At 46.7% G+C, this 26,684-nt stretch overlaps 1 protein-coding gene and 1 long non-coding RNA gene across 17 annotated transcripts in view; one reads left to right on the forward strand and one right to left on the reverse strand.

The window, feature by feature from the left end:
- ADGRB1 (adhesion G protein-coupled receptor B1) overlaps positions 1-26,684 on the reverse strand; it is a 285,104-nt gene that overhangs the window by 169,153 nt on the left and 89,267 nt on the right. The window lies entirely within an intron of this gene.
- Positions 9,761-25,557, forward strand: LOC120504637. Its single transcript, XR_005628084.1, has 3 exons — positions 9,761-10,082; positions 10,702-10,703; positions 25,525-25,557. It is a non-coding gene; the product is annotated as an uncharacterized LOC120504637 (long non-coding RNA).

The raw sequence follows: 26,684 nt of genomic DNA on the forward strand, positions 1-26,684 counted from the left end.
TTTCTTGTCTCAAGAGCACTGCAAGGCAGGGCTGTGCCATTTTTCTGCAGGATGAACTGAGGAGGTGTTGTAAAGCTAAAAGACTCACCCATGGTATCTTTACAACACAAAGAGAAGTCAAATTGTCTTCAGCTGAACATTTTCCAGAAGGACAGAGAGAAAATCACCTGGGGGGACAACCCAGGAGCCAGGTGTGCCCTCTCAGAGCAGTTTTGATGAGGACACCACACAATTTGTGTCACCCAGCACTCCTGGCTCCACAAGCAACTCCCAAAAAAGAGCCAAAAAAGCCAAACTCCAGCTGAGGCAGCACGTTAGCACTATTAAACCAAATATTTAATGCAAGAACTCCATAGATTTTGATAGGCACAGCCAATCCCTCTTCATACAGAGATGTGAATTTTGCCTGGAAGGGGAACAGAGCTGGCTGAAAACCACATGGAAGTGTTTTTGTGAGGTCACCTCTGAGGCAGGCTGGGGAACAAGCAGGTTGTCAGCAGGCATTTCTCCTGCCAGGGTCCTCTCCTTCTCTGAGCTGTCGGATACACTCACCCTGCACAGGAAGATGCTAATTCAGGCTGCCTCTGTCATTCCCAGCTCTGCCCTTGACACCTTGTTTGTGCTTTCCACTGCAGAAAGGAGCAGGTTTCAGGCTTGTTTCTGCGCCTCTGCCCCTTTCCAAGTCCCCTCGTTAAGAGGGGGGCAGGCAGAATGGCTGGCTCATGTAACATTTGGGTGAGGTGAGGCAGAATTTGGGGGAAGCTGAATCACAGAATAGTAGAATGTCTTGGTTTGAAGGAAGCTTAAAGATCATTGAGTTCCAACCCACCTGCCATGGCCAGAGACACTTTCCACTATCCCACATTGCTCAGAGCCTCATCCAACCAGGATTTGAATACATCCAGAGATGGGACAGCCACAAATTCTCTGGTCCTCAGTACTCTCTGAGTAGAGAATATCACCCTAAATTCTCCAATTTCTTCAGTCCAAGGAGGAGGCAGGGATATGTTCAAGCCATTGGAAGCATCCAAATGAGAAGTTCCTTTCAGGCTGCTTAATGAGACTTTTAGGAGGCAGCAGCTGCAGTTCTGCATCTGGAATAATCACCACGTGGTATCCAACATGCCTTGGCACCAAGGACAAGAAATCAATATCATCAACCTTTACCAGCATTATAATGACCAGGTTAATATTGATGTTTTGACATTAAGGTGTGGTATGAGAGTCCTTAGCATCATTGCTGGGAATCTGAAGCTGGGGCACTATAAAACAGACTGCAGGCACAGCAATTTGCTCACAGATCCCTCAGAGACCCTGGATTAGAATGAATAAAGCAATTCCCAGCCTGATTTGTAATTGACTGTTCCCAAAGTCATCGTCGCCTTTTCTATCAGTGGTGAGAGGGGATTATTCATATGTGTCTGTCCCTTCAAAGTCCCAGAGTGGCACAAGGAAATGCCAAAAGAATTTGTGTGGTCCTGCAGGCAACAGAGTCGTGGTCTCAGCCTGAAAACTAAATAGGAGTTAAGCTCTTATTCTTTATAATGTCTTGATGTAGAACACACATTGCCTTGCTACAGGTGAGGTCTCTCTCTGATTTCTCCTGTAATCACCACTAAAAGAAAACCTTTTCCCTAATAAAAGCATCTGCAGGAGAATTTCTTAACCCTGAGTCCGCAGATCCAGCCCCTCATACAGATAATCTTCAGTCCTGTGAGATCAAGGTCTTAAAGGCTTAAACCCCTTTGTTCCTAGAGACAAATCTGATGTGAAATTCCCTTGGTCTGAGGTGCTGCTTAAGAAAAGAAAGGCAGAGAATCCAGCGATTAACTCATCACAGATGAGGTGATGCCACCAAGGCTCAGCGTTCACCCAGGAATTTGTAAATGACTTTTCTTGTTGTTCCCATTTGCCATTTATATTCCAGCAGTGTTAAGAGGCCTTGAGTAAAATGAGACTCGCTCTGGGATTGGCACTCCATAGGCAAAACAGTCACAGACAGTCCTTGATCCTGAGAGCCTGCATTAGGCAGAGCCTAATCACTGCTGTGATTGGAGCTGCAGAGTGTGTGTGGAGAGGGAAGAGAGGAGTGGGTTTAGTAACAGATATGCAGGGATTCAGACCACTTTACAAATTATTGACCCTACTTAATTGCTAATCATCATGTGCATTAGGGTTTTGGTTTTTTTTTTTTTTCCTATGAGGGAAGGCAGAAAAATATCCCTGTGCTACAAGATTGTCTGAGCAAATAGGCGGGTTCTGGGTGGACCAAGGGCGGTGTTTTCCTCCCAGCACATTCCCCAGATTGACTGGAAATTAATCTATATGAGAATAGAGGATGGAGACAGATGGTGGAAGACTTCCCTGCCTCCTTTTTCCCTTTTGGCACCTCTGGTGCTCAGAGGAGTCAGGAGTGGTTGGGTTATCCTGGATGGCCAGGACTGTTCAGGATGGAGAGCCAGTGCACCAGGTGATTCCCTTTCCTAAAACACTCCATCAAAGGAGGAACTTGGCTAAATCGCCTTTGGATAAACTCATTGCAGCCTTCCAGTAGTTACAGAGGGTTTAAAAAGGAGGAAGAGTGAATTCTTACATGGAAGATAACGATAGGAACAAGCAAGAGTGGTTTTAAAGTAATAAAGGAGAGATTTAGATGAGATATTAAGAAGAAATTCTTCACTCAAGAGTGTGGTGAGGCACTGGCAAAGGTTTTTCAGAGAAGCTGTGGCTGCCCCACCCTTGGGAGTGTCCAAGGCCAGGTTGGATGGGGTTTGGAGCAACCTGGGATAGTGGAAGGTTCAGTCCCCTGGCAGGGGGTGGAACTGGGTGATCTTCTAGGTCCCTTCCAACCCAAACCATACTGTGATTCTGTGACTGCAACCTCCCATAGAGATACCAACTGCCTGGCCAGCAATTCTCACTCCACACAAGGCAAACAACCTCTAATAATTGTATCTACTAATTACCAGTGACTGCTGTCTGAGGAGTTGTGTTGTATTTTATTTCTCTCTGGGGCCATCTGGGATGGCCCATGAAGGCCAAGAGTGGGAAGCTGGTGAAGGATGGATCTGCACTGCCTGGCTTCAGAGGCTTCCCAAATGTCTCAGGTTGGATACACCTATTTTTTTCCTTTCTTTTCCTTTTTTTTTTTTTTTTTTTTTTAGCACATCAGTATGAGCCAAGAGCAACATCTACTGGCCGAGCTGTTTAGCAAGACCAAGTGTCGATCTGGCACAATCCATGGGTTTTACACATCTGTGAGATATTTTTAGGTATTAACCTAAAATTAGGATTAGCACCAGCACTTCTCAGCTGTTCAAATTACCACCAAAGCAAATATCTCAGCCCTGCACACTTGGCCTTGGCTTTTACTCATCCATAATGAGAAAATTGCTTTTTAAGCCTGCTCTGTCTTGGATAGCACATCTTGATAGATGGAAGTATCTGTGTATCTCCATTCCTTCTTAGCAAAGTGCTCCTTGCACTTCCCGTTGAAGTTTCCTGGGATAAAACAGGCTAAAGTGGAGTAGCAGCCCATTTACTGCCACCAAACCTGCCAGAAACTTTCTGTGGGTAGTATTCAAGTGGTCTAACTTTATAAATCAAAAATAAAGGGTTCAAATTTGGAGGCTGAGCCTTTTCTGGTGTCTCCTGCTGGGAGCTAAGAGAATGTGTAGACTTCAAAAGAGGAACTCAATAAGAAATGGTGCTGGCAAAGCTGGGTTATGAGGAAAGATTATGGGAAGGGGCTTCACCCCCCAAAACTGTCCAAATGTGTCAAATTCAATGTTATCATCAGCCCTTGGGGTTTTTTTTTCCACAATCTGTCTCAAAAGGCAGCATGGCAATGTGTGGGAATGAGAGCGAGATATCAGTAAAGCTGCACCCAAAAAATGTTAGTGAGAAAAAAAAGGAAATGGAGAGACTGTGAGTTCATCTTATTAGGAAGAGGGAGAAGAAACCCCATGAATAACAAGCATAGCTCATGTCTCCACCTCTGCAGCCTGGAGCACTCAGCTGTTCGGGCACTGACAGGAGAACAGAGCTCTGAGGAACTCCAAATCAATTACACATAAACACAATTTCCCCCCCTCACGAGGGCCATTTGTCCCAGCAGAGCAGGATTTAAAGGGGAGTAATACAAAAGCAGCCTGATCTCTATTCTGAGCTCACTGCAAGATCCCAGACCACCCCGGTCTAGAACATTGCCAGGTGAGCAACAAACAGTCCAGGTGGTTTTAGAGCTCTGTGGTACACACCTGGCCACTTGGGCACTTAATAAATAAAGGAGAAAAATAAGCACTCTGAAAAAACAGACTTTATATTTGGCCATGTTGCTAGAAACACCCATTCCCCTATGTTGAGTATAGAAGGAGACCAAATGACCTCCTTAGACATCGAGGATGTTTTTTTGGTCAGAGAAATCCTTCTCTCATCAGGGGTGAGAGATGGCAGAGAACCACAAGAGGTTAAAATGAGCACGGACCACAAGCCCAAGCTGTATGAAAGGAGAAGGAACAACCCTGCCTGCTGCAGGCAGGTGGTGAACTCGCTCTATCCAGGTGCCTCTCCTGCTCCTGCTGACTCACAGCCACGTCCAGCTGTCCCTTTGGCAGTCCCCTCTCAGGACAGGACCTGCAGGTGTTCTCTGCAGACCCAACTGGAACCAGGGCACCTGAGGTGGGCAGGGAGCTGTCCCACTCTGAAGGGGCAGGATTAGCAGCATCACAGCACTCTGGATGTCTGCTCGGGCTTGTCAGAAATCTCATGCATGACCCCAAAAGAGTCATCTTCCCTCTGCCTGGTTTCCAAGGTGGGAGTGTCTCTGGTAATGATGGGAAAGAGGATGATGCAGGAAGGTGCTGAAATTGGGAGAGGAAAGACAAATTTTGCTCTTTGTGGCCACGGAACATAGAATACAGACATTGGACATAGAACCCAGCTGGAAACAAGCCTGTGGTTTTTACTAAGCCTGTTGTAGCCCAAAAAACCCACCAGATATCCCACAGTCAAAATTTCATCCAGAAAGGAATCGTAACCAAATCCACTTCTTTGCACAGGTGTGGTACCTGCCCACATAAAACATTCAAGGAAGGTTTTTGTTCTCCTTGATTCTGATCCATAGATGCTGGAAGGGCTGAGTCCATGTAGGGCATTTGTAGGATCCCCTTCATGGGGAGGACAGCAAGGTTCTTTCAAGGAAATTAATCACCCAGCTCCTCCAAACTGCAGCACAGACTGGACCCAATGCCAACAGGACTAGGATTAAGATGGTCATTAAGGCTCATTATACCTCTTCTTATCCAGTGTTTTGTGGTGATTTCCATAACTTCAGCCTGGTTTCATGCACACATTTCTGGACATGGCTTCAGTACAGCACTTGTGGGAGGAAAGGCCATGGGGAGTTTGAGTCTTCCTCCACTCTCTGCCAGAATAATCTCCTGGTTATAGCAACTGGTGCATGGAAAGTTATAATGACAAGTGCTTGGGAAAAAGGAGTTGTCTTAAACCTAAGAAAAAAAGATAACTCCAGGCTACAGAAGCCCAGGGGTCTGGTTTCAGCCTGATGCCTCCCGGAAATTATCTATTTCTAGATGAAAAGTGAAATCAAAAAGCTGCATCCAAGCAGATGGGCTGGTTCTGATCCCTGGCTGAGCAGACACACAAGGATCCACACAGGTAATGCGTGAGCAGAGGCCAAATAAAGAACAGAACAGCAACCCAAGACAGGAGGGGCACAAGCCTGAAGGGAAAGGTTGAGCTCTGGTGTCTCCCTGAATAATACAAGGCACAAAATATCCTGTTACCAGCCTGGGGAGCAGACAATTAAAACACTACTTGAAGCAAATGTCTCCTGACTCTGGCTCAGAATTTCAATTAGGCTGGGAAGGCTTATTGCACTTAAGTGCAGGTTAGTGACATTTCAGGAAGGAGAGATTGATTGGGAGCTGGGTCACAGCTCAGCAGCAGGGATCATGTCTAGGGGCCTGTCCTTAAAAAACAATGTGTGATCTCTGCATGGCATTTTCCTTGTTTAGCTCATTTATGTTTCCTTTGAGAATGAATAATCCCAGTAGCCAGAGCTGTGTCCCCTCCTTTCAAACACTGCCTTCTTTTCTTACTCATTTCCTTTTTCAAAGTTCTTTAAGCATCCTTATGTGTCCAAGCAGTATTTCCTCTGGCTCTTCTCTTCCTCCTAAGGTAATTCACCTTTTCTTGTCTCGAGAATCAGTTTCTGACTTGCAGGAAACTTTTTGTCTTGCTGGTTCACCAGCTTTGCAGAGCCATGAAAAACAGGGGAGTGTCTGCTACTACCAACTGCAGGTACAAACAACATCACTCCAGTATTTCTCTCTGGAAAACAAAGTGGGAAAATGCCCTCAACTAGCTCAAAAAATAAAAAGAATTATTGGAAGACACTAAATGTGCACCAGGGAAAGTCGAGTGATAAACCCAGGAAAGACAATGCACCAGGTCCTTTGGTGTGGTTACTGATGTGACTGAGAGCTACAGCTTCTGGGACATGTGCATGAGATGGGATTTTTTCCCCCATAAAACATCCCAAAATTCATTAATTCCTGACACATCTCTGCTGCAACTGCTGGACTAATAAAAAACACCACACAAAATGAAACCCTCCCAGATGGAAACACTCTGGTCTAGCACTTAAATTCCAGCACAGACAAAAACCCTGCTAGGGACACAAAATGGGGAGATGAGGAGCAAAGCAAATAGTCAGGTATGATTAAATCAACCACGAAAGGTTTAGACTGGATTTTAGGGATTTCTTCACTGGAAGGGTGGTAATATTGGTTCCAACAGAAACCCAAATACTAAGAACTGTGTAACCTGGGACCAATGAACATTGAACCAGTGAATTTCTCTGGGTTTTGACTATGTAAATACGTGAAAAATATAGTAAAATTCATGTGTGATTGAAAGATTTTCTCTGTACAACCCGGGCAATGTGTGGACAAAATTATTTCTGTTGCACATCCAGAATAATGTAATGCCTTGATTCTCCAACACTAAAAAAAAAAAAAAAAAGCAGTTTCAGTGACACAACCATTAATCCAGTGTCAGGCACTCAGAAAAGAGGGACCAGCCAGCGCCCATCCCGATTTTTCCATTATGATCCCAAGTGTGAAGTTCGCAGGTCCTTCTCACTCCTCATCCACACTCCACCTCTAACCTCAAACAGAGCCAGCCTGCACTCAGCAGACATAGAAAAACCTTTCCTAAAAGCCAGGCTTCTCCTTTGGAAAGGGATTTGGTTGTGCTGAAAGGCAAATATTTGCCAGAGAAAGTTTTGGTGGGTACTTCAGGAATGTCTGCACGTCAAGGGCAGATTACTGGTGCTCGCTGCTTGGAGCACAGTAGTAAAACATGATTTTTTTTTTCCCCCCTTCACCAAATGGTGTTTTCTTTTCCCTTGGTCAGCTCTGAGAAAGGTTTTATTATCAGAGGAAAGTCCATTTTGTGCTGTCACTGATCGTTCCCCAAGGAGCCATTCATGGCCCAGAGCCCCTCAGAAACCACCCCGGCCCCTTGAAAAAAGCACCGTGGAGGTTTTCCAACGCCCCTCCAACAGATTATTCCTCTCTGCATCCGTGGAGTGAGATGAATCAATGGGGGACCCAGGAGGGTTATTTTGCCCATGAATTATTTACACCCACTGGGTAATACTTCATTTTAGACTGGCCTTGTTTTACGCTTGTAATTTTTAATTCTTATAATTCCACCTCCAGCAAGCAGAGGCTCCTGAGAGCAGTAGATTATATCTCAGCGGGCACACTCTGGGATGCATAAATAACCTCTCCTCTGCTGACAGCACATGGGAAATGGGCTGGGCTTTCACTGAGGTTATGATTTCCCCCCCTCCCTCTCTCTGTCTTAAAGGAATCTTTATCTCCGTGCAGCTATTCTGTAACACGCCTCTGTTTGGTAGCAAAAGAACTATTTAAATGCAAATGTTGACTTTTTGCCAGGGGCTGAAGGGATAATACTTGTCTAATGATGTCCTTCCAAAAGTACAACTGGTGCTGTTTGTAAAGGAATTGCCTCAGGAGGAGTTGTGACTTTGGTTCCTTGCACTTCTAAGTGCCCACACTGACTTCTATCCCTTTAAGTCATTGCCAGGGAAAAAAAAAATAACCCAAATATATTAATATTTATTAAAAATATACCAAAAGCAAAGCAGTCTTTTGATGATATTTCCTCTGCCCAGCCTTCTGAAGATGGAGGAGCTGGGATCACTGCATGCTCACTCAAGTTTGAGATGTTTGGGTTTTGTTTTTTTCCTCCTCTGTCTTGGGTCTGAGTTTTCAGACATTGAATATCAGGGTGACAGGGTCTGCAAGGTGACTTTTGGGCTGGGGCCCACTTGGAAGGGAAAGAGGAGACTCAGACTCTGAAGATTCAGACTACGAAGGTGAGTGAGAGGGAAAGAAGACCCGGAGTGAAGAAGAAATGGAAAAGATGCCTGGAGCAGGGTGATTAATTTTGGCAGAGATAAACCAATCTTCACTGTTTTGTACCAGTTTCCTCTGCTGATTCTGATTTAAAGCCAAAATTAGCCAGACCTTCCAGGCTTGCTTGCAAATCAAACAGCCCAGGGATGCTGAAAGAAGACCAAAGTTACACCAAACAGGGGAAGGGAAGAAAACACAAAATACCCAACCAACATCCCCATAGCAGTACCTTCAGCCAGAGAGAGAATTAAACACATACTGTGGGTTTAACTTTGGGCCATATCCCCTGCTCCCCATAATCAAGTTCTGTGTGGGAGCAGGAAGGGCTCAAAACAATGGGAGACAGATTTGTGGGATCCATCAGGAGTGGATGGGCCAGTGCCTGGAGACACCAAAGTTTTCCTCAAACAGAGAATGTTGGGAAGGGGTGGATGAGCTGTTAGACCTGTCATACACGGCAGCTGCAGCAGGAGCTGGAAGCTGGGAAAAGTCCAGCGGGATTTAGTGGGTCTGCCTGTGAGATGTCCCTCATGAGCCAGAGCAAGGCTTCTCACATCCTTCTCACATCCTTCCCCCTCCTTCCCCTCTCCCAGCTCGGGCTCTGCAGGCTGATGAGCTCCAGCCCGTTGCGATTTGATGTAGTTCAGTTACCAAGGAGACAACGATCTGCAGAGGGGAACCTTTGTGGCATCCGGGGGAGGAGAATCGATGCAGATCATTCAGGGCTCCAGGATGGCCCCAGGCCCAGAGCTCAGGGGCAGGGAAGAAATTGTCCTGGTCCTTGTGAGATATCCCGGGCTGGCTGCAGCCTAGAGGATGTCCAAAATACCATTTGGAATGAGATCAGTCTGTCTGTGGGATGAGGAGGGTCAGTCTGTCCTTAAAGCCTGTCTTTGGCACCAGTTACACAGTTCAGATGGGACACTGGAGATGAGACAGGGTAACTTTGTCTAACATTACCCTACATCTCAATGAACGTGATGGGAAAATAAGGATCACCTAAAGCTCCTTCAGCTGAGCAGAGCTGGAATTGAGGTTTCAGTCATTCTGCTTAGATCAGAGCCAGTTTTTTAGAGTGGAGTAGTAAAGTTTGGCAACCTCCTGCCAGTGTCCTGGCCTTCCCTTTTCCTCACCCTCCCCAAACCAAGGGGCTGTCTGTTATGAATAGAAAGTTGTATTTTTTTTTTGAGTTTCAGAGTTAAAAAAAAAACAACAAGTCAGACCTTTTTGGGTTTGCTGCTGGAGAGGGGCTCCTTAATTACCTGTTAATGGCCGGTGATTAACTATTGTTTCCCTGATGCTGGCCGCTTGCCAAGAAGACACCAGGACAGACCCTCCAAGGTAAAGAGAATGGGCAGTGACATCAGAGCCAGTATGCAGATGAAAATGCATTGCGCCCTGAATTTTAACAGTTTTACAGTTTTTACAAGAAAAACCCCTAAAACCACGAGCCAACAAGTGACTTAAGTGACGTCTAAGGATGGGAGCATAGTCCCGTACCTGCTTGGACCCTTTTGCTTCTCACCCTAACCTGAAAAGATACTGATTAAAGAGACACCCCGGAGTGTTAAACAAACAAGCAGGAATCTACGACTCTCCCGTGAGGACAGAGTCCCCAGCTAAGTAAGGTGGAGTTTACAGGTGCAGCAGGAAGGATGGATTGCTTTGGAAGTCAGAAGAGACAATTGCTTTGGAAGTCAGAAGAGTCACATGTCTAAAAACAAGGATTGTGAAGGATAATAAACTCCCTTGGCTGGAGGAACAGCTCTGGCTGTTCCTGACTGGTCCTGAGCAATCACTTGAAGTACTGACCCAGCATCATCCCAGCTGGGACTGGGAAAGACTCCTTCCAACAGGCATTCCCTCCCAGTCCCCACCTAATGACCAAGCCATGACCATGAAGGATGAGTGCTGAGGGACCTCACTAACTAGAGAGAAGTTGTTCAGTGCTAGAGTATCTGCAGAGCAGGGTTAAAACCCAGGAACTCAGGGGATGATCCTTCCTCCAGCAGCTGGGGAAGAGGGAAAATAGAATTCAGTTCTGTATATTCTCCTAGCCTGGGGAAGGCTCCGTAGCTGAGTTGTCAGGTTTAATCTCTTCCCAACACGTATCCTGCAAATAACTCCTTTGTTCCTTTTTCAGTTCAGCAGCTCAAACTCCGAGGCAGTGACAGTCTCCCACAAAGATTTCATGGGAGAGGAGGGAGGCTCTTCCTGTGTCATCTCTGAGATGTTCTCTGCATGAAGGAGGCTGTGAAAAAAGCACTCGAGATGTGGTGACCCCACAGCGAGCACCTGGGTTGGGAGGGACCTTAAAGACCATCTAATTCTACTTAAAGACCATATAATTTATGGACAGGGGCACCTTCCACCAGCCCACGTTGCTGAGAGCCCCATCCAACCTGAGGAAATTTTTTTGTAATCCCGAACACCCACGAGACACAGGAATAAACCTGGATGTGATAGCTCCCCCATTGCTCTTGGAGAACAGATTATTAGGGCTGGACTGGGTAAGGATTAGGGGTGGGTTGAATAGCTCCTGCCTAGGGATGGATGAGCCAGTCCCAAGGTGGTTCTGGTTCTTGAGTCTTGACACAGCAAATTGGAAAAGATGGTCATCAATGTTACAGAACATTTCAGACTGGTCTGGGGACAGATTTGTCCAGCCAGATTTTTGCATCCCACCCTGTCTGGGCAACAGCAGGAGCTAATTTTGGAGGGTGAGGAGGGAAGAAGGAAGGCAGACCTGCAGTTGTCATGACAGGAATCTGTGGGAATGATGCACATTTTCAGCTGTTACTGGTGCTGTTTCTCTGTGCATCAGTTTACAGGCACATCGTTCAGGCTGGGGACATGTGGGAAGGATAAGTCATTCCCTGTCTAGCGAGCCCTCCAACTCACCCAGCCTGGAACACCCACAGGCCCTCCCCAGGCTACCCTGGGCTCCATCTGGACTGTGCTTTTCAGGTAGACATCCCAAACCATTTCCCAAATAGCCAGCCAGCAGAGAATCATGGAATCCTAGCATGGTTTGGGTTGGAAGAGGTGTTAATCTTGTTCCAACCCACCTTCCACTACCCCAGGGTGCTCCAAACTCTGTTCAACCTGGCCTTGGACACTTCCATGGATGGCGCACCCACAGCTTCTCTGGGCAAACTGTACCAGGGCCTCACTACCCTCACAGGGAAGAATTTCTTCCCAATATCCAATTCAAACCTGCCCTCCTTCATCTTAAGACCATTCCCTCTTGTCCTGTCACTACATGCCCTTAAACAAACAAATAAATATCCTGAAACAACACCATTGGTGGGGGTTAAAAATCTACAAATGGAAGAGCTACCAAGACCTCAGAAGAAGAGCAAGAGTTTCATAAGTAATGAATAACAAGAATTATTTTTCCTGAACTTCATTTTCCCATGGCTTGCAGAGCAGCCACACAACACAGCTGTGCTGGAAGAAGGAATAAAAAGGTTATTTTACCCAGCACCAAAGTGCAGCTGATTCTGATGTGGAACACCCCAGTTTCCAATTGACTGTGGTTTTGGGAGAGCCACGCTCCAGCAGTCATTGTTCCAGAACTTTCATAACCAGGCAAGCAGGATCTCCAGGCTGAAGATGCTTTTCCAACACCTCTATGATAAGATCTCACTAAGGAGCAGGAAAAATGAAACAAAACAAACACACACAAAAGCCCCTCTCCAGTGACAGCAGAGCAGCAGAGCCAAGACCTCAGCACAGAGCAAAGAGGATTCATCAGGGCATTTGATGGAAAGAGTTCCCTAAAATTCTTTTTCTTAGAATATCCAAGTTGTTTTCTGACCTAAAGACAAATTTTTCATGGAAGCATCTGGGTTTTTCTGTGTTTTTAAATAAAAGAGGCAAACTCTTTTAACAGAACTCGATGTTCTGTGTGGGACATTCCTGCTAGACCCATTTTGAGGGGGAGCAGGAAGACAAGAACTGGAAGTGTGTCACTACTGGAGGAGTTAGGAGGAGATTTTTAAAGGGTTTGAGAAATAAAAGGGCATGAAATTTCAGACAAAACTCTTCAAGTGGGTGAAGATATCCTCCCATGTCTAATTAGGAATTAGAAGAAGGTTCAAAAGGAAATGAAAGATCTGTGATGTGAATCACAGAATGAAAGTTCTGTGATGTGAATCACAGAATCATGGAATGGCTTGGGCTGGAAGGGACCTTAAAGATCATCTCATTTGAGTTGGAAAGGACCTTGATTATCACCTAATTCCAACCCTCCTGCCACGGGCAGGGATATCTTCCACTGACCCAGGTTGCTCCAAGGCCCATTCAAGCTGGCCTTGGACACTTCCAGGGATGGGTCAGCCACAGCTTCTCTGGGAAATTGGTGCCAGGACCTACCATCCTCACAGGGAAGAATTTCTTCCACATATTCATCTAAGGCTCTGGAAAGAAAAGAAAAATTTCTTTTCTTGCAGCTGGACTCCTGGGAATGGGTCAGTAAGAAGTCCAGCTTGTGGTACAGCCCAAGGCAGAGTGGCAGCAGAATTCTTCCCTGATCCTCTTGCTCTCTTCAGGTTTAGGGGACACTTCCATTAGTCCTGGATGGGAGTAGGTATTTCTGGATAGGTAGGATTTGCAAGGAAAAAAAGAAAGAAAAGAAAGGGAGGAAAACAGCCCTGACAACAAGTGATAGGACAAGGTAAAATGGCCTCCAGTTGAACTAGGGAAGGTTCAGATTGGGTAACAGGAAAAATTTCTTGACTGAACAGTGGCTGAACATTGGAACAGGCTGCCCAGGGCAGTGGCGGAGTTACCATCCCTGGGAGTGTTTAAACACTGAGTAGACCTAAAACTTTGTTATATAGTTTAGGGGGCAAAGTGGTGATTGGTTTGAGGTTGGATTTGATGATGTTGGAGTCTTTTCCAGGCTTAATGATAATGATTCAACGATGGAAGAAGGAAAGGAAGGAAAGGAAGGAAAGGAAGGAAAGGAAAGGAAGGAAAGGGAGGGAGGGAGGGAGGAAGGAAGGAAGGAAGGAAGGAAGGAAGGAAGGAAGGAAGGAAATTGCTTTTTCCTACTAACCTCTCTCTGCAAGCTTTAAAGATATTTAAATCCTTTATTCACACAGGGAAACTGAAGCACAAAGACCTTAAATTTCTTGCCCAAAGACATGCTGGGCACCCATGAGCAGAGACCAGAACCCTCTTTCCTCTGTTATGTGAGACCAGGGAGAGTCACTTGATGGGTATAAAATCCATTTAGTCCTGTTTATGGAAGGGGTTGGACACCACATCCCATCAGCAGCAGCCTCAGAGAGGCTGCATTTGCAAAGCCCTGGCTCCTGAGCTCAGCTCCTGGTGCTTGTGTCTCCCGGAGTGAGAGCAGCATCTGCTTGGAGGAGCAGGGCACAGCCGAGCAGAAAAAAAGGTCAACTGCTTCCTCCCCCTGCTCCCCTCCAGGTTGGAAGCAGGGAGAGCTCTCCATAGCACCGTGGATGTTCCCTGGGCTCCTCAACCCCCTGATAATTATCCCACCAGGCCATGCGAGAGCAGCAAAGCTCCCTTGGGGCCAGCGCGTCGCGGGGGGAAGCAAAGCGGAGGAAAAGCCGCGCGCTCGCGGCCGCCCTGGATCTTGGAGAGGAAGAAACCCAACCAGCCAGTCCCTTCCCCATGACCTGAGCTCACCCCTGGGTCCAGGGAACCTTATGGGCTGTGACACAGGACCAGGCTTGCAGGAGGGGATTGTGGCTTCCCGGGATGCAGAGCGCTGAAGGGGACACGGCGTAGGTTCGGAGTCATCGCGGGAGTCTGGGAATTGTTGCTGCTGTCTTGATTCAATGTGACAAACTCATTTCTTCTGCAGCGTGGCTGCGTTTAACCAAATGGCAACTTCTGTCCTGGGCTGAGATGTGGCATTTGGGAGGGCAGAGCTGTGGCATTTTGGAGGGCACAGTTGTCTCTCCCAGTGAGGCCCCACAACCACATTGACCTAAGCCGGTTGTGGTAAATGTTCCACTCCTTCCTGCTGCCCCCAAACTTAATGGGGTGGCTCCAAAGATGAACACACAGCTTCAGACATGCCTTTAATCCTCTAGCCCAGCATCCCAGACCCTTTTTATCTTCCCTGGCTCCTTGCACCCACTGGAAATCACCTGGATCTGCAGAACTCTGCTGTGCATGCATCACCTGCCCTTTCCATGCATCTTCCATGCTTTGGGGAGATGTGCCCACAGGAACATGTATGATTTGGGTTGGAAAAGACCTTAAAGATCATCTCATTCCACCCCCTTTTGCTCAACCAGGTTGCTCCAAGTCCTGTCCAACCTGGCCTTGGACACTTCTTAGGGATGGGGCAGCCACAGCTTCTCTGGGCACCTGTGCCAGGGCCTCCCCACCTTTACAGGGAAGAAATTAATCCTCTGGAGCACTTATAATGATGGAAAGCCAGGTGTTCATCTCTAAATCCCAACTTCTTCCAGAAACCTGATCCAGCTGGTCACAGACTGAGCATCCAGCTGCCAGGTTCAGCTCCTTGAAATCCCCTCAGGTTTAGGGCCAGGTCACTCTTCCTCATTCAGAATATCTGAATGATAAAGTGAAGAAATTCATCCTCTGGAGCACTTCCAAAGACAGAAAGCCAGGTGTTCATCTCTAAATGGCCTCCAAATCCCAACTTCTTATAGCAACCTGATCTAGCTGGTCACAGACCGAGTGTCCAGCTGCCAGGATCAGCTCCTTGAAGTCCCCTCAGGTTTAGGGCCAGGTCACTCTTCCTCATTCAGAATATCTGAATGATAAAACATCGTGGACAAACACCCCACCCCACATCCCCTGCTTCCAGCAGGATCCAGGGCATCCAACTCTGACTGGCAGCAGGATCAAACCCCTTTCCTTTAATGCCCCAAGCTGGCCAAGAGCACCACACCAGGGACAGATTTGAGCCCTGCAGGAAAGAAAACATCGCTTTACTCCCTGAGAGAAGGGAGAGCTTTGCTTTCAGAGAGCAAATGCCATCTGTTCCCATCGCCCACAGATCCGGCCACGCTGCGCGGCTGCGTCACCGCTCCGCCGAGCACAAGGCATCAGAGACAGGCTCCAGCAGCAAGGAATGCTTAACCCTCCTCCATCCTGACCAGCAGGATGCTGCCAGGACAAAACTAGTCCATGAACACCATCACACCCAAGCTGGTGCAATGTAGGGCTGGCAGTGCCCAAAAGGTGCCCCAAGAAGTTGCTCCAAACGTCCCTGGTGATGCTGCATCCAAGCAGGGAAATCTGGAAAACTCAGGAGGGAGGACTAGGGAGCACAGTAGACTGCATGGCAGAGGGAAGACAGCCAGGTTTGGCTCATTGCTTCTGGCCTTGGAGCATCCTGGTTTTGCCAGGAAATCCCTTTCACACCCACAGGAGGAGGCCTTCAGCAGCAAAAGAGCAGGGAAGCTCCTTTGGGATGGAAACCACCTCTACCAGAGAGACCTGGAGTAAACAGGGCAGAGGAAAACCTGATTCCTGTGCTTCCTCCTGCAGCTGAAACCTGCTTTGTTCAGAGGGCTCCTGTATCCCTGTTTAATGATCCACTCTGCATTTACATTTAATTAGAGGAATGAAAGAGCCAATTAACAAGATCTACATTGAATGCAAACAAAAGGGATGGCTGGTGACTCAGCTGCAGGGGCAGAGCCAAGGGCTGGGGCTTTGCAGGCAGCTTAACCAGACCTCAGCACCGTCCTTGTGCCTCCTTTCTGACAGTTCAGGGGCTGCTCCATGCTTTGGGCCCTCTCATGGATCCAAATTTAAACTCATCCCTGTTTTTCTCCCTTGCAGTTGGTTTTTATCTGGATAATGAGCAGAGTCACTCACCACACACTGCAATATTGCTGATGTGGGGGAGGCCAAGACCTTGCTCAGAGAAAGGAGGGAAGGCCAAAGCACCCCTTTCAGGATGATTTTGGCTAACTAGGGTCTCAGAAATTCCCTGTGCACAGCTGCTGTGAAGGCTTTAACTTGCACTCCTGGAATTTAGCCTGCATCACCCCTCCTGGGACAGCACAGCTGCCTTGGGTCCTTACAGCCAATCAGAGCAAGTAAGTGATTTAAAAAAGCTTATTTTTTTGTTGTTTAAGCTACATCAGCTTCCCATCCAATACTGCAGGTGGTGGATGCTGAGGAAGGAAGGAGAGGCTTGGTGCACTGGGCTGTGTGAGCTGGTCCCAGCCCTTCCTGCAGTGTGAAAATCACATGCAATGAGGCTGAAAATGCTGCCAGTGCTGGTCCAAACTGAGCATGGACAGAACCAGGGGTGTCAGTACAAGCTCCAGCCTTCTCACAGGGCTGGATCTCGTTAATCCCAGATGAAGAAACATCTCCTCTGTCCTGCTGTGAGCCAGAGCGCATCATGCTGAGCCCAGCTCCACATTAAAACAGACATGGAAAGGTGTGGGTAAGGAAGATTCCAGATGGAATCCTTGCAATAAGAGGTTAGGCTTGAAAGGAAGGGAACAACAAGAGGGTGTGGAACACAATCTCCAGGCAGGGCCGGAGGATGAACATGAAGAAGGGGCAGGCAAAATAACCTGAAGGTTTGCTGAGGGTGATGTGAGAGCAAATCTCAGCAACGATGAAAGGGGAAACCTCCCAAAGGTTTAGAATTACTGAGAGCCTTTCTTCAATTTTAATTATTGATTTCTTTGTTTGCTTTAGTGCTGTGGAAAGATATGGCCTCAGCAGTGGAGGAATACCATGGGATGCACAGGCTTTAACAACACTCTGTCTGCAGTGCTCTTAGCCCTTAGGGATAGATCCCACAGAAAAACCTCTCTTGGAAAGGGGATGGAGAGGAGCCAGCAAGGTCAAGTGACAACCCATTTCATCCCAAAGATAATAATTTCAGTTAGAACCAGTGCAAAGCTGTGCTCAGACTGAGATGTCACCCATAACCACTCTTCACCCTCCTCCTCCTCTATCCGGTCTGCTCACTAAAGATCCTGACTCCTTCCCTCTGAGGCTTATTTTGGGATGGTTCAAGGCCTGCCCTCACACCCACCACCCACCTCCTGGAGCACCTCTTTGTTGGCTCAGAGGGGAGCTCCGGGTGACTTGCTGAGAAGTGAATATCTCCACTGGGGCCAGCTGGAGTTACTCACTGCCTCACCCGGGCCGTGAGAGCTGAGTTCCTCTGCTGCTCAGTCAGTCAGCTCAAATCAGAGCTGAGAGACAGAGCTCGTGGCACAAAGAGATCAGCACACCATTTACTGCAGTGGATGTCCCAGATACAGTAATGAGGGTTGTGATCAAACTGAGCTTGGAGAATGGCACGTCCTAGGACACATGTGCTGGCAAATGAATCCCTGTCATTACCTGATCTGCCCAAATCTGAGCTTCCCTGCCTCTCTCAGTGCTGTCAGTAAAGATTTTTGAGTAGTGAGCAAGAATTTTCAGTCTGGACTCACTCCTCTTAATGGTCTCTCCAGCTCCTTTGTTGAGCCACCTCCAGCTGTGCTGATGCACAAGTGAGGAGTGTGGATCCATTATCAGAGAATAACCTTGACTTTCCCATCCCTGGCTCACACCCAGAGCAGCAGCAGATGCCCCAGCCACGACCAGGGCACAAACAAGAACAGCCCAGTGTTTTCACCTCCACAAATGGAGCATCACAGAGGTGACAGCACCTTCAGAAGATGGAATGGAGACTTTTTTCCATTAGACAAATTATTATTAAGAACAACCCACTTTTTTCCTTGCTCACCCTGCTGTAAAATCAGAGCCCTTCAGGTCAGCTGAGGAGTGACCCCACCTTTGCACCTCGGCAGCAAAGGATGAACTCTGGTTCTTTCTTGATTTAGGTTGAAAAAATTCAATATTAGGCAGGCAGCAAATGGAGTAATCAATGTGATGGATAGAGGCATACTCAGGGCACTACGTATTTCATCACTGAAGCACTGAAAACCCACACTGGGCCACCAGAGATATTTTCTCTGTGCCACCCACCTGCCTCCTTTGATGCTGGACATTCCCTCTCTTTCTAGAGTAAATGCCAGGGTGTCATCATTTGTCAGATGATTATTTTCCTAAAAGAGAAGCAACTCCATGACCAGACTTTAATCATACCGACCACTGGAGTATTTATTGACTATTACAGGTATTCCCATCCAGACTTGCTAAGAGCCATCATCACAGCTCGGGGAGTGCTGGTGCTCAGCACTGTGCATCTGTTTGCTAAAATATGCCAATTGCTCTCAAAATCTGAGTCAGAATAAAGGAAGAAAAGAACAGGAGGGTGAAAATCATGTGCAAAAATGCCTCGACTTCTTCAAGGTCATGGGCAGATGAAGGATCAGAGCTTAGACTCTCCTACAACGTTCTGGACCAGCATCTTTAGACCGCTCCCATCACAAGACTAAGCTAAATTGGGTGCTGAGCCCATGTCACGCACTACAGATGACACACTCCCAATATAAAACTAATTTCAGCATGCTGCACCATAAGAAAACACCCACATGGAATGAAGTTTAAACTAACATTATTTTTCTTCTTTTTTTGGCAAGAATACATAAGTGGCAAGACCAGATGTTTGATGAATTCATGCATTCTATCGGCTTGTTTGCCTTCGATAAAAGCAAAAATCCACAGCAGAAATGTGCAATCAATATTTGGGGTTTTTCAGCCCAGAAGTATTGGGCAAGGTGGCTGGTCCAGGTTTTCCCTCTGTTTTATTTTTTCAAAAGCATCATCTAAAACAAAAACAACAAATTCACTTTCCAGAAACAGCCAAAGATTTTCTTCAGCCCCAAATACAACCCTGAAGCATGGGATCACAGAATAGTTTGAGTTAGGAGGGACCTTAAAAATCAGCCAGTTTCACCTCCCTGCCATGGGCAGGGACACCTTCCACTATCCCAAGTTGCTCCACGCCCTGTCCAGTCTGGCCTTGAACACTTCCAGGGATGGGGAGTTCACAACCTCTTAGGGCAACTTTACCACCTCACCACCCTTAAAGCAAAGAATTTCTTCCCAAGATCTAATCTAAGTCCATTCTCCTCCAACTCAAGTCCATTCCTCCTTGTTCTATCACTACAAGCCCTCGTGAAAAGTCCCTCTCCAGCTTTCCTGACAGCTGGATAATTGCAGGTCTGCCTCCACCTCCTCCTGTGCATCTCTAGATGCAGCCCACTGACCTGTGCCCACGGCAGAACCTGAAGGGATCAATCCCTCCAAGATTCCCATTTATTTACATCTTGCTCCACAATACTAAGGAGCCCGTGGGTTGGGGAGGACCCACTGGCTAAATGACCCATGGCTGTCCTTTCTGTGTATTTTTCTAAGGTTTGTTAAGAAACATATTAAGCTTTTTATTTCTTAGTTGCCTTCAAGAACAAACAACAGGGGAAAAAAATTGTGTTGTGCCTCAGGCAGTATTTTTTATTACCTTATATAGAGTTCATGCAATAAAGTCCATTAATTAAAACATGAATATTTAAAATTGCTTTCAAGAATGGCAGCCTTATCTCACCAGAGGGAAGAAGAAAGAAGAGGTAGGGGGGGAAAAAAGGGGAAAAAGAGTGGTAAAACACAAGAAAGGCAGAAGATAGTTCACTTTGCCAGAGGAGCATTCAATTATTTAATTGCTGAATTAATGCTTTGTCCCCAGGTGACACTGGATGTTCATTTGCAGCAGGAGGATCTGGATGGAAAAAGGTGGGGAGGGAAGGAGCAGGGGCGAAGGCGAACACTTGGAGTTTTAATTAAAATGTGAGGTAGACAAAGTTGTCATTTCTGTGAGTGCTGCCTTTCGAAGAGAGGACTTCCTCCCTGGAATGGTCCTCGAAAGCAGAACAGCCACAATTATCCACTGCACTGAGGACTGGGAGAGGCAGCTCAGCATCACAGCACCCGCCTTGGAGGGAGACTCTGCTCCTCAAAAACACACCTGGGGGTCTTGGTGTAATGGGAAACAGCTCCCAGAGTAGAAAATAGAGAGAGGAATGGGAAATATGGGAGCCAGGAGTGTATTTCAAACCCTGCACTGGGTTTGTGCACAGGGTACCACACCTGAGCTGGGATGTGGGGAAGGAAGGAGTTGAAGAGCAGCCAAAAGTCTCAAAAATCACAACTCCCCCAAAAGTCTCCAAAATCACAACTCTCCAGTAAAAGCCCCAAAAACCAGTGTGGATGATGCAGGGGAAGATGCTGCATGATAAACCTCACATCAGGGAGTAGGGAGAGCTTTGAGGAAGAGCTAGGGGTCCCTAGGAGGGGTTCAAACTACCAGTAAAGCACAAACTGGGCTTAAAAGCAGATCAGAAGCATTGTATGGAGCAGGAGAAGTCTGTGCTGTGGAGGGTGGGGCAGAGGGATGCGTGTCCCACATTCTTTTTGGGATTTGGGGACAGCTTTGGCTGAGTGCAGCCTCAGAGCAAGTCCTTTCTCTGTCCCCTCAGAACCCCAAACCACGCAGGCTGTCCTTTCCCACCAAGCTCTCAAGCCCCTCTGGGGAACCCCTCAGTGTCCTCTGGCTCTGGGGGCAGCAACAGAAACTCTGCTTTTGTGGGAGGGATCCCACCAGCACAAACAAATCCATCTCCTCCTGGAATGCACCAGGAGGCACAGAGAGGCCTCGCGGCACATTTTGGGAGAAGCAGGGAAAAGGTTGAAGGGTGAGTCAGCTTCTTGTTCCTGCAGTCAGTTCGCACAATGCAGTTCTCCATGGATGCTCTCCCTCCAGTGGGAAGCTGCTCATCCTGGATTTGTGTGTTTTGGGGTGCTGGGGCTTCCCATGGGAGTCTCAGCACTGGGATTTGTTCATGGCTGGGTTGGAAGAGACCTTAAAAATAATTTAATCATTAAATTGGAAGAGCCCTTAAAAATAATGTTAATAATTTAATTAAATAATAGGTGTCCCACTGGATGTATTTGTTTTGGTTTAGGGTAAATTTGGGAGGGACTTTTTAAAGGGTTTTTTTAGAAAAGTACACTTAACTGTTTTGGGGGTTTTTTTTTAATTTCCTTTGGCGGAAAATATTTTTTGGAGAAAAGTGAAAAAATTGTTGATTAAACAATAAAACTTAAACAATATTAAACATTTTTTTGTTTGTTTTAAAAGAGATGATAAACTTAGAAAAGTTTTTTTTGGTTGTATTTTTTGGAGAAAAGTGGAAAAATTGTTGATTAAACAATAAAACAAACAATATTAAACATTTTTTTTGTTTGTTTTAAAAGAGATGATAAACTTAGAAAAGTTTTTTTTGGTTGTAGTTTGGTTTATTTAGTTTTTTACTAGTCTTTTTGGTATTGGAAATGTTGTGGTTTAGGCTTGGCTTGGTGGGTTACAGGTGTGAGTTCTTGGTGCTGTTTTGGGTGTTTAGTTTAAAATAGGTTTAAATAAGTTTAAAGAGAAAGAAGAAAAAACATATAGTTCAGGGAACTTTTTGTTTTAATTAGTTAAAATTAATTAAAAATAAAGGAGAGTTTTGTTTTGTTGTTTGTTTTTCTGTAGATAATAATAGTTTAGGAGTAGGAATGTGGAGGAGTAAGTAGTGTTTGAAAATAAATTGTGTGTTTTTTTTCTTTCTCTTTTATTTTTGGAATAAGTTTTAAAGGTGTAAAACTTGTTATTTAGTATAAATAGATATATGATTGGGGATAAAAGTATTATATAGTTAATTTGGGACATTTTATCCTTTATATTAATTTTAAGGGGAAGGGACACATTCCACTATCCCAGGTTGCTCCAAGCCCTGTCACACCTGACCCTGAACTCTTCCAGGGATGAGGCAGTCACAGCTTCTCTGGAAAATTTAAGCCAGGGCCTCAGCACCTTCTCAGGGAAGAATTCCTTCTTAATATCCAATCTAAATGTGCCCTGCTTAAACTTAGGACCATTCCTCCTTGTCCTGTCACTACACATTCTTGCCAAAAGTCCCTCTCCAGCTCTCTTGGAGCCCCATCAGGCACTGGAAGGTCTCCCTGGAGCCTCTCTTCCCCAGACTGGACATTCCCAGCTCTCCAGCCGCGCTCCACATTCCTGTGTGTGCACATCCACACCAGACCCAGCTGTGTTCCTCTGGCTCTCTGGACATGCATGAATGGAGATGTGCCCCAGGACAGCTCTGTGCTTCATCCATCCCTTCCTCCACCGCCTCTTCATTTATTTCATTTTCCTTCTGTGGTATTAAAAGCATTTCTTTGAGTGTCCAGTGCCTGCCCTGGCTCACTGAGAGGAATTCTGATCCAGACAGAGAAGATGCAAGACAAACACTCCTCCACAAGCCTTTGAAGCATCCAGAATATTTATGGCATTTCTCCAAGGCCTTCTGCTCATCCAGCCCCTCTCCAGAGAGCAGGAACCACTCCTGATGGGTGACACAGCTCACCCAGCACATACTGGAAACCCCAGACCTCCTCTTGTTCTGCTCCTGGGATTTTTTATTTACTTGTCATAGGTCCCTTTGCCTCCTGGTTTTCTTTCCAGGTAGAACCCCAAGGAAAGGACATTTCTGGCTTTATCTGTCTGATTTTTACTCCTTCATCCACTGTTTGAGTCAGCCTCATCCCAAGGATGATCAGTCTATGAAGTTTTTGGCGAGTGTAAGCTCAGCCTGAGTGATTCCACTCACCAAAAAAAAATAGCTAATAGAGCAGTTAACTGGTTTATCTGATCCACCATCCCACCCAGGCCAGAAATGCTCTAAATATCTCATATTATGCCCAGAAAAAGACTCAGGAGGGTGCTGGTAGCAGGACAATCCCAAAGGCATGGCTAGAAAATAAGGGTCATGAAGATTTGGATATGAGCAGCAATGAGAGGAGTTGAGATTATCACAGGAGACTTCACATGGTAGGAAATTTCATCCTTCCCAGTAATCACAGAGCTCTGTTTTTCAGAAGGGACAGTAGAGTGCCAAGCTGGGGGCCAATCCAGCAGGCTCAGGAGTGGGGATGGTTGGTCATGGTGTTTAAAGGCTTGGAAAAGCTTCAACTTTTCCTCTGCCCCGAAGCTAAAAAAAGGCGACAGATTGTGCCAAGACCAAACCCACACAGAACATTCCACCAGCTCCAGTGAAAACAGGCTCAAACCTGACACTGCTGAGCTGGGACAGGACACCAGGGCTGGTGGGAGGAAAGGGAAGGCACAGAGGGAAACACTGCAGGTGAATCTGCTGAGCCAGGAAAGCCATTCCTGCCCTGGCAGCGGGTGGGATCCATCGTGGGATCCACAGGGTCTGTTTTCTCCTTGATGGTTCCTCAGCTGCGGTGGGTCCATGGAGGCAGCTGGCTGAACTCCCTGAAGAGGCTTCCTGAGCTCCTCCGTGGCCCAAAAACACGGAAGCATGACAAGCAATCTCCTTAATGACTTCCCTATGACTACCTGGGGACCCTCCTGGTCCCTGCATCTTTTCTTCTTCATCAAGTGTCCCCCACCCAGCAACCCAGCCATCCTCCTGAGCAGCTCCTTTGCTGCCTTCTGTCAGCCTTCCTCTTATAAACACTGATAATCTCAAGTCATGGCATCACTCCTTGATCTTGGCTGACCTTAAAGAGGATGCTCAGAGGGCTAGGAGCACCTCTCCTATGAAAACAGGCTGGGAGAGTTGGGGTTTTCCAGCCTAGAGCTCCAGGGAGACCTGGCACAGGCTGCTCAGAGAACTGGCGGATGCCTCATCCCCTGGGAGTGTCCAAGGTCAGGCTGCATGGAACTCTGAGAAATGTGGTCTAGTGGAAAGTGTCCCTGCCTGTGGCAGGGGGTTGAAATGTGATGATGATGTTTAAAGTCCCTTCCAAACCAAACCATTCCATGATTCTATGAATTCCTGCCAAGCAGGACATTAAAATGAAAAACAAACAACTAGACCCAGCAAATGAAACAAAGGAGAAAGAAAGGGCATGAAAAGGAGAGGACTTTGTGGACAGAAATTGTCATCAGTCAATTTACTGATAATTCTTTAACTGACCCCTGCTAACAGGGAAGACGATGAGTGTTGAATAAACCCAGCTGTGAACAGCAGCCCTCACACATATTCCTAAGTGATCTTCTCCTGGGAAATGACCATAGCATAGTTCTAAGCACATCCAAAACTGGAATTCTGGTGCAAAACCCCTTATAATCCAGGTCTGTACAGACTAGTCCCAGTCCCAGGTTTAAGGACATCAAGAGCAAAGTGGTACCATTGAGCACTACTTCCACCAGGCACAACTGCCCAGAGATTTCGTGGATGTCCCACGTGGAAGTGTTTAAAGCCAGGTTTTATAGGGCTTGGAGCAACCTGGCATAGTGGAAGGTGTCCCTGGCCATGGCAGAGAGTTGGAACGAGATATGTTGAAAGTCTTCTCCAACCCAACCCACTCTGTCACTCTGTGATCTTCATGGACAGGAACTGCTCATGGAGACTGGAGTGGCATCTCCCTACAACAATCTTGCCTGTGGATATATTCACATGTTGGCTTTTAGCCTGATTGGCCAAAGGCTTTTGTGGTTGCCTCACAGGGCACTAACTTTAAAGCCATGAAGCTCAGAGCACACCTGAGCTGCTTCCCTGCCCACCTGAGCTCAGGGCTGGGCACTTAAGGAGGTAAATGGACAACCTGAACCTGCCCTCATCATCTTCACTGTTATGACTAAAAAGTTATCAATTTTTTTTAAGGTTGCAGAGTTAAAACAAGTTAGACCAGTTGCTGTTGAGTTGAAGGTTAGCTTCGTGTTGCAGTCACCTATTGTTGAGAGTTTTTCTTTAATTGCCTGTTAATGGTTGGTGATCAGCGCCATTGTCCCCTCCTGCTGCGTCCCAGGGAGTGACACCAGACCCCGCAGGTAGCAGGGGAGGGGTGACATCAGAGCTGGTATGCAGATGAGAATGCATTTCACCAGATTTTGTAATTTTCCAGGAAAAAAACCTTAAAAACAACGAGCCAACATGGAATTAAGAGACCTAAGTAATGTCTAAAGGCGCGGAACTTAATCCAGTATCTGCCAAGATCCTTTTGATTTCTCACCCTAACCTGAAAAGGTCTTAACTAGAAAGAGGACCTGGAATGTTAGACAGAAAAAGTGGAATTCCCACTACTCTGTGGAGGACAGGAGCCCCAGCTCTGCCTGCAGACCAGCGGACACAGCTGCACCATCATCCTCCTCCTCCTTTTCTGTGCCACTCCTGGGAGCACCAGCGGCACAGGTGACCTGTTGTTTCTCCCCAACCTGAGCTGAATTTTTTAAAAAAGGCATTAAAAAGGAGAAAGATCTCCTGCCCTGTTTATTTCACTCATGGCACATGCCCTGAAGTGCCTTTCTTCCATACTTCCACATCTGACCAGAGCTGGCAGGAATGGTTTGCTGTTGATAGTCTTGGTCACAAGTTTAGTCAAGTTATGGGAGGGAGATACCAAAACTAACCCTCAATTTCATCCAGCAGACACTTGGGATACAGAGATGCACAGGAAGTGCACACAGATGATTGAATAAAGCTTTCCATGTGGATGGGTTTAGTCTGGGAGAACACATTAAACAGGGAAATGTGGAATCACCATTCGCCCTTGTGCTAACCCAGCCTCCAGTAGATCCTGAAGCAGAATCTCTCTGTAGGTCCTCTTCTGATCAGTCTTGGGGTCTCAACAAAAGATAAGGGGCCAAAACCCTGCCTCTTGATCCTTCAGACTTCAGATTCAGGATATGAACCTGAAAATGAGTGACAGCACCCCTGCTCCCAGCTGTTTCTCCTGTTTTCAGTGCCATACACTGAATTTCATAATTTTTCTGTGGTTTGGGCACCTTCAACTCAAATACACCCAAACTCCTGAGCAAAAACCAATGAGTAGGGAAGTGCTAGCTTCCAAATCCCAAAATCCAAACTGGCAGAGACCAGGGCATCCATCAAAGCGAGGCGAAAAAGCCAGGGACTTGCACCAGTTCCTGCCTCAGGGCGCAGGGAAGGGTCAGACTCCTCAAAGGGCCCTGGAAACAGCAGGGCAAAGTTGCCAGGGCAGCCCAATTTCTTCAGGAAGCTGGAGCTGCAGTTTCACAGCCTCCAGGTCCCTTCTTTACAGCTTCTAAACACCGTGCAGATCCCAAGCCAGTAACTGTTTGTTTAATGACATGGACCACTCAAGACCTATTGAGAGCATTCAGCTTAATGAGGTGTGTGGCAATTATCGCTCTATTGAAACTGGAGCCAGGGAACACAAAGAAATATATTTAAACTCAACAGATCTGCAATTCTGATGTGCTAAAGGACGTCCTTTCCCAGC

The sequence above is a fragment of the Passer montanus genome, unplaced genomic scaffold (assembly GCF_014805655.1).
Source record: "Passer montanus isolate IOZ18808 unplaced genomic scaffold, ASM1480565v1 scaffold100, whole genome shotgun sequence".
Lineage (NCBI taxonomy): Eukaryota > Metazoa > Chordata > Aves > Passeriformes > Passeridae > Passer > Passer montanus.